Source organism: Benincasa hispida, chromosome 1 (assembly GCF_027475165.1).
Source record: "Benincasa hispida cultivar pf3 chromosome 1, pf3_genome.v1.1, whole genome shotgun sequence".
NCBI lineage: Eukaryota > Viridiplantae > Streptophyta > Magnoliopsida > Cucurbitales > Cucurbitaceae > Benincasa > Benincasa hispida.
In genome coordinates, this window is record NC_143478.1 from 84,316,198 (window position 1) to 84,325,583 (window position 9,386).

A 9,386-nucleotide genomic window follows, 5' to 3' on the forward strand; every position below is an offset into this window, starting at 1 on the left:
TTCTTGTCTATGTGATTCATCGCCGGTTTATAGAACAATGGATCCTCAACACCCTTATCTGGTATGACAACCTGAGTTTTAGTTAAACCCATGTAATGGTCAGATTTTATCACAATTCTCCCACTATGTCGAGACACTCTCAATGATTGAGAAGGATGAGGCTAACCTAAAGTATTTGCACCTTCATCAACATTATGTTCCATTAGCTATAAGTAACCATACCTCGAATCATCATCTATAAAAGAGATGAAATATTCGTACCCTCCTCTAGCCTTTATATTCATCAGACCACAAAGATCTGAATGTATGAGCTCTAAGGGTTCTTTGGCTTTATAACCTTTTCCACTAAAAGGTCTTTTAGTCATTTTTCCTTCAAGACAAGATTTAAATGGAGTTAATGAATCATCTTTTAACTTGCTTAAAAGTCCATTCTTTACCAATCTCCCGATCCTACCGAGATTTATGTGGCCTAATCTCAGATGCCAAATGTACGTATCATTGTTAGTTGGAGAATTTCTTCGTCTTTTAGTTTTTAGTATTAGCAATTTTAAACATCTCATGATTTAGAAGTGCTTTTGATTCAGTTGGTCTTTATAATATAAGTTGCCTTCTAGTTTAGTCGAACAAATAATCACACCATTTTTTATAATGAAAGCTTCATTTGAATTAAAAGAAACTGAATATGATTGTTCAGTGAAACAGGAAATAGAAACAAGGTTCCTCTTCATCTTGGGAACAATATATAAGTTCTCTAAAAACAAAAATTTATTTCCAAAAGACAACTTTGCAGCTCCTATTGCACTGAAATGGCGTCTCCCGTTCCAATCTTGAGTGTCATTTCACCCTATTCTAGCTACTAGAAGGAACTATATCCCTGTAAAGAAGAATATATGTGATTAGGGGCTCCTGAATCAAGTATCCAGGTAACGATATTTCAGAGGTTTAGAACTAATTCCTTGTAATCATAGAATCCTAAATTAACTATTGATTTTAGTTTTTGTAATGATACTTCAGAGGTTTAGAGCAATAGCCACCGAAAGGTGATCAGCTACTCCTCCCCTGAATCGAGACAATCTCAACCAATCACTGATACCAAAATAACTCTTATTCCTATATTATTTAGCTACCGTTGTTTCGGTCAAGGATTCATTAACTAAATCCTGTAAGTGTGATCCTCCCATTTTCGGATCCTAGAGGTACACTTCAATAGACTATCGAAGGAAGAGAAAACTGTTGAAGATTAACCTAAGAAACTCTATCCATTGCTGGAGTTTGTGTTTTTTCGATCTCTATGATGAGGCCCTCCGAAGGGGTGGTCGCATTAGGACGACATGCAGGTGGACCATAGGAATCTCACGGTACAACTTAATGGTGGGGACTGTTGAATACGTTGACACGCGTCCCTCTCCTAATCACTATAAACACTTTCCCTATTTTCCTTGTTATTGACTCATGAAAACACTTTCTGAAGGGAGGTCGCACTCAGGGCACACGAAACCAAGCATGAATCTTACGGTGTGAACTCTTGGGGATGTGAGAGCTAAAATTTGATATATCATATATACCAACCCTACTAAAGTATTCTAATATTTTATTAGGATTTTATTATACTTGGTTGAAATCGGGCTAATGAATTTATTTAAGTCCTTTACATTTGCTCAATATAACATTTGTATTGAATGGTTTAGCAACACTTGATTTTATTTATTAAACTCTTTTAATAAAATCAATCATTTGCATGCTTATAAAATATATTCCCAATTCACCTGTCAGGTCGGTTCCCAAGTGGAGGTATTCCGTTTTCGTCAGTTTAAATACCCCCTCTTAGACAGAACCTTCCTTAGACAAAGGTCCCTCATGGGAAAGTATCTTATAAATTTAATTTTTTATTGAAATTCATTTTAATCCTATTAAAAAAAATTAAAAAGATTAACCTATTCCTAATCCCATTAGAAATAACATAAGTCAAATTTAAACCATTTAAAATAATTTGGACTTATGTTTGCATCCAATCTAGATTATAGATTTTAATAAATCTCATTATACTTTAACTCTTTATAAATTAATGAATTATTAAATCTATAAACACATAATGCATTCACATACATCATTCCACTATTTATTAGAACAATTTTAATATATAGTATGATGCATGGACATGCTTAGGTAACTCAAACATCACTAACAAAACTCTTATATTAGGATGCATGTGCATGCTAATTCAATCATGTATCTATAAAATATAACCCTTTATATTTAATTATGGTGCAAGTACATGTTTATCCTAAGGTGAGTACTTTTTAATCTATATGACATAGAATATGTAATATGAATTCCAAAAATAAATAATTTAAAACATACATCCAATTGCATAATTAAATTAAATAGCAAAAATTGGAACGATTTTGGCACTTAAAACAAAATTAATATCACTATTATATTAATTTAATTAATTAATATACATTAAAATTACAAATAAGGAATTTTAGATTAAATTGTCCTCCCTGCGCCGCATTGCTCCATCCAAACTTCGGAGTGTTGCAATACTGAGGCAGAGACCACTGCTCAACACATTTGCCTTTCAGTGTTGCAACACTGCGATAGTTGTGTCGTGACGCTGATCAGCAGAATAGTCTCGTTCTGCACGAATTCAAGTCTGAACTTGCCCCAAACACCTTCGTTTGATCCCAATTTCTTCAACAAAAGTTGCTCTATCGATTAACACGGACTTACTGTTGTGTTGTATGTCCTAAAACTCGCAGTTTGTAATGTTAAACACATTCTATTATTAATAAAGATGTTGTTGACGTTTATTCCATAAATTGAATATGTGAATTACACTTGTAAAAACTAAATCCAATAAACTAAAGATCCATGGCTATTATATGAATACATAAACTTTATGTGGAGAGATAAGAGTGGATCAAATTCAGTAAGGAGCCAAAATAGTCTATAGTATATGAATAAGGCTGGGTACCTTATTCTGATAACATTATCAGATGCAGCCCACTCTGTAGTTGTTACAATTTATTATAAAGTGCTACAAACGAAATGATCCTAGTTCATTCATGTATTGACATGAAGAGTTGGGGGCGTCTGATGTGCGGAAATTGGAAGTCAATTTTACTCGACAACCAACTTCCCTTGGAAGCATTATGTGATGCATGTTCCTAAAATATGTATTGATAGCCATGCGTCGATGGTCATGCGTTGGAATGAAAACGCGCCAACAATGTATGCGATGATCATGCATCCTACCACAATTTTTCTTGCATTCGCGCCAAGTATAACATGAACGCAAGTATCTCGGGTAATCCGAGGTCGAACACAGGGACTTGTAACTATATGTTTGCAGTGATTGTGCATGCGGCGGTTGAATAAAAAAATGGAGGGGATATTGCTACGTTAATCCTACTCCTACTCCTATTTAACCGACAACGCAATGAGAATATGCATAAAAGGTAGAGATGTGACAAACCTTGACATGAAATAAATGAATGAGAAAATGATAAAATGTGGATATGTTTTCATTGCAACCCTTAAAAGTGATTGCAAGGGCAACCCTAGTCATCGCAATCCATGCAATCATGCTGCAACCATACACGACAAGTCATTTTAAAATGGAAGTGCGGTGCTCCTAATTCTAGGACGCATGTATTGATCGCAGTGTCCATAGAGCTTATCCCTAAGTCTCTACTTTTTTCCTATGCGATGATGCAAAATGCATGAAATCAAGGTGACTGCATTCAATCCTATTCTATTTCTAGGATACATGTGATGCGTTAATAACAAATAATGCTCATTCCTAAGCGTCTATCTCTGGTATTATGTGTTCTAATTTGGCTCTCCTAAGACTAGATTCTGACCTGACCTTCCCAAGCCTAGATCCTATCCTTAGATTACCCTCCCGAGTATCCCTAATGGACAAATGAAGCATACATAATATAAGAAAATTACATAAACTTCGCTGACCTACTGTTGTTACTATCCCTAGTGAACAACACATACCTTGCTTAATGCGTCTAACCACTTACCCTCTTGGGCAGTTGATTGTTGTTGACTTCAATCATAGACAAGTAATGTGTTAACCCATAGACAGGCGTTGTCACACCCTGCCCCCAGACCACCTTCTCAGCCTGGAAGAGGGATGCGACTGCAACATTCAGTCAAGGAGATAAACTATAACGGATTAAGTAGGCCCATCTTTTATTAAGTAAACCCCTCTGTCTTTTCCTCATTCTTCAGCCCAATTCCTTAGAGCTTCTTCTCCGGAAACCTCACCATGAAAACAAGACTCTCTAATCTCTCAGATGGCTTTGAAATTACATCAAATGCTCGAGTAGATTGAGAGATCTCCTCGTCTCAAGTTGATACATTCTCCTCCACCCTCACTGTCTAATGCACTCTAATCTCCCCCTCTTTTAAAAATTTTATGATTTGTGATTTGAAAATGAAATCCCAACGGCTCTATTTATAGGCGTCCAAGCCTCCTATGGTGTTAACACCATCTACTTGGCTGCATGGCCAAATGTTTAATCCTCCTTTTATCAACGTAAGCTGACTTCACCTTGGTTCAATGTGTTCTTCCCAAACGCATCCAACACAATTTCTTAGGGTTTAAGAATTTCTCTTAATCGGACACCTAAATTTTAATTGACGTTTGCCCTTACGTCTTCAAGCTTTGTTTGTATTCAATTTAGGGTTTTTAATGCATAATCTATAAGATCGTGGCCAAATTCAACACATAAATGCCCGACCGTTTGATGCATAGGCGGTTTCCTTCGATCGCGTGGGCATGACGTTCGAATGAGGCGTTCAGGCTGCTCTCGCTCTCTCCGCTCTCGCTCTCTCCCACTTTCTCGTTGGTCTTGCTCTTTCCACTCTCGCTCTCTCTCAATTTTTCGCTCACAATCTCGCTCTCTCTACTCTCGTTCTCTCCAACTTTCTCGCTCAAACTCTCGCTTTCTCCACTCTCACTAAGGATCTCGCTCTCTCCAGCCTTCTCGCTAGCTTGGATCTCGGCAGTGTCGCTCTCTCCCATTCTCTCGCTCAGCCAGTCTCGCTCTCTCTCATTCTCTCGCTCAACCATTCTCGCTCCCTCCCATTCTCTCGCTCAACCAGTCTTGCTCACGCTCTAATCTCGCTCTCTCCATTCTCTCTAACTTCCTCCAATCTCGTTAGCTACTGAGAATATGGTTTATCTCCATGCAACTTCCACACAAATTTTTCCAAATAATTTTCTATATTTGCCTCAGTTCTTCAATCCTTTCCTCACTATTCAGGATTTACGTCTTCAAGGTTTTCTCTTCTTTTTATCCTTTTAGGGTCCTCTTTACTCGTACTCTAGAATCAAATACGGTTATCGTAATTATAATACCTAACCATTATAGTTTACATTCACTCTTACTAATTGTTGATCCACAGAAGGTGACAATTATTACAATTATTATGACAATTGTAAAATTATTAGATTATTTACATAACATAGGATTTAACTTTCTCCTAATTAGCCCCTTAATCACTTATTTAAGTAGGAAAATGGAGATCTGGGTTTCACAATTACTTCCCCCTTAAGAAATTTTGTCCTCGATCAGATCGTCAGTTCTGCACAATTGTTAGTTGTACACGTGTCTCAATCCTCTACTTTTGTGTTGCTCACGCCATTTTTGTTTGGATCGAGAATCGATATCGTTAATTCGACTTCAAAACTGAAACAAAAGAAAATATATATTATCACCGAACTACTCCTATTACTACTAAAACGTAGCAACAATGGCAAGTATGGGGTCGAACCACAGAGAAACGAAGAATTAATATCTTTTGGGTTAGATTTGACCGTGGAAAAACAATAAAAATTGGGTTTCGGTTTTTGTTTTTGAAATTGAAAACATGCAAGACGAAGTAAAGTGCAATGAATATATGAAATGGTAATGGATTCGTGTGGTTCTTAGATCAAGTAGCCAGTAAGACCCAAGTATAAATCCTACTGAGTTGCCTGGTAAGCCCAGGGTCGAACATAAGGACTAAGGAAAACAGTATGCGATGGTAATTTTAGATTACTTTGCAGTAACAAATAAATCAAAGTTTTGTTTGGTTTGTTGCTTAAGGTATAAAATGTATGTGGTGGATTTGAGGGAAGAGTAATTATACGACAGATACACTAAGTATGTGGAGGAATGGGTTGAGAAGGTCTTTAGCTAGCGTTCCTTAAGAATGCGTTCAAGCTATGCGATCATGCTACACTCATGCGACAACAGTTCATTTTCCAATGCAAATGCGGTAGCTTCTAATTTTAGGATGCATTCGATGAATGCAATATGTCTATAGAGCTTATTCCTAAGTCTCTACTTCTTGCCTATGCGATGACGAAAGATGCACACAAGGACAAGGCGACCGCATACAATCATATCCTATCTCTATGGTGCATGCGATGCGTTAATAGCAAACAACTAAGCTTCTACCTCTTGATTATGCGGTTCTAATCTGACTTTTCCAAGCCGAGATTCTATCTTTAGGCTACCCTCCTGAATATCTTTAATGGATGAATGACACATACATAATACAAGATAATCGCATAGAATGAAGATATTAGGTTATGCTAGCTAAGTGCTTCTCAACCCATTCGACAAATTTAGCTACTCATGCGTAATGTAAAGAGAGTGGACAGATATTAAGATGTAATTTCCATTTTTATAAATAGGTTCCGAGTACTAAATGACAATGGAAAATAAGGGTAGAGAGCCTGGTAGAAATATCTTGCTTCCCAAGGCTTTTACACTGTGTTATCTCTATTCTGCCCAAAAGTTGTTCTTGCTTCAAAGGGTTGACCCTTTCTCTTATTTCGATGCTTCCCGGCAGTCTTTCGAGTTCACCAGGACGATCTCTCGGTGTAATCTCTTTTCACTCGCTTCCGCCTTCTAAGTAAAAGAAAAACTATGAACAAGGCTAACTTCTATCTATATGGTGAATTGTGTAAACTGAGCAAGCTCCTTCACTAGAGGTGGCCTTCGGTATTTATAGAGCTTTAGGGTGAAAGGCTTTTTCTCTCTTATGATTGCATTGATGGGATTGCATTAATTCTCTGTCTGATGCGCCGAATAATTGTCATCGAAAAGTTGAGTGTACTTGCTACAGTATATCGCTAACGACTTGTCAACTTAATTCGGAATCGACCGTCATCAGCTTTCTGTCCCATTGTGATTTATTAAGCTTTCACTCAGATGCACCCACCTTGAAGCGTCAGCTCTATGTGGCCACTTTCTTGAGCAGATTTTCGCGAGCGCAAAGGATCGTATAGCCTTGCGTTCACGATCTCTTAATGCGCTTGGACGTTAATTTCTTTGGATCACATTTTCGCCTTGTGTCAACGCATTTTCCAATATAAAATACATAAGTTAGCTGTTTTAATGTGATGGACGCATGCGATCGCAATGTTGTGAACTTAATGCTTTTGGACGCAATATTGTATATTTTTACCATCGCAATTTTGCATTGTTTTATAACTTTGCATTGTAATAACATGCATTTCTGCCTGTTATTATGTGGTTCTTGGATCAAATAGCCATTCATTGTAAATTAAATCATTTTTTCAGCCAAAATATTATATATTCGAATTATGCAACATAACTACTCAATCGGTGCGAATTAATTAATCTTTGTAAGCCTGAAAATCAATTAATTTGAATTGATCGAGCGTTCTATTTGTAGTTGAGGTTGGAAAACCGCGCCCTAAGTAATCTACATGTTCCTAGATGCATTTGGGTCCTCAGTGGCCAAAAAGAACTAGAAACGCATGCATTAAGATTCAAGATTCAACCAAATTGATTATTTAAGCACGACTTTCCTGACACCATTTTTGTTTGGGTGGAGAATCAATGTCATTAATTCGACTTCAAATCGAACAAAAAATGGTGTCGTTGCCGGGGAGGGAAGGAAATTAATAACTTTTAGTTAGAATTGACTGTTAGACTTTAAAAACTAAAAAAATATATATTTTCTTTCTTTCGTGTCTACTTATTTTTTCAATGGTATCAAATATAAACATGTATGCGTTTCAATATGCAGAACAACAGGAAACACTAGAGGTAAGAGAGATTTGTGGCCTTAGAGATCAAATTTATGAAATAACCTCTGTTGTACAAGCTATGGCTAATATGCAGGCTCAGAATTCGTACGGTCCTGAGTGCGGATATTATCAGCCTTCCCAGACAGGTATTTCTTTAGAGGATATAGTTAAGGAACTTTCTAATCACTCTGGTGAGACTGTGCAGGAATGTCCCCACTATTATCAAGAACCTAACAGTTTCCAGCAAGATGACCTTTATTTCGAACGTGAGGTTAGAGCTGAGCTTCAAACTCTAAGTGACCACATCGCTTAGATCACTAAATCAGTTAGGAAACAAGAGGAGTCTTGAGAATCATATTCTGAGAATGCCAAGGTGAGTAGTGGAGATACGAGCATCTATAATTCTGCAGAGCAGCTGGTCCCCCAAGTTGGATTATTTAAAGTGTGAATGTACTAATGTTTTTTCTGAGTGTGCAGATAATAATTTTGAGCCATCCCATGTCTATGGCACAGAGGCCGACCTTGTGATGGAATATGCATGGATTGATTCAGATGATGATGTTTATCCTCTGTCGTCTGAAGAACAAGTTTTTGAGGTTAAGTATAAGTATGAGCTTACTTTGGAAGAATTTCAAGTAAAAGAGTCAAAGGCTTCCAAGCCTCGTCCTATTTTTTTGCCTTCACCTTGGAGTCAATTGAGTCGGTCTTTGAGCCTTTTATGTTATTTCCTTTTATAAAAATTAAAAATCCAAAATTCGACCTTTCTGGTTCTTTTCAAAAGATGGGGACCCTTATGGCTTTACCTGTCCATATTGACTCATCTAAGAAAAGACCAGAGAAATACGAGAATTTCTTTGTACCTTGATCGAAGATAGGTCATGTCGAGCAATCGACATTAAAAAATTGTGCTTCTTGGAGGCAGCCAAGTTTTAAATTTTTTTTTCTCCTTTTTTGTTTTATTCTGTTTTGTTTCATTTTATTAGGTTAGATTTGTTTTTTTTTTTTATTGTTCTTTCCTTTTTCTTTTATTTTTAGGTTAGATTTTTATTTTTAATAAAAAAATTAAAAAATAAAGAAAAGCAAATTAGTTGCAATTCCTAAAAAAAATAGAAAATAATAAAAAAATAAGGCATTTGTCGATGTGCCTGCAAAAAAATAGTGTGTGTATGTGCATGAATAGAGGTGAAAAAAGCTACCTCTATCGTGCTTAGTTAGGGCCCGCGAGAAAAGATGATAGGTTCCCGGTAGTGGGGTGTGAAAGCTAGCCCTCTAGGTAAAAGAAATACCCTTTATGTTTTTTGTGTGTGTTTAGGCACCCTTG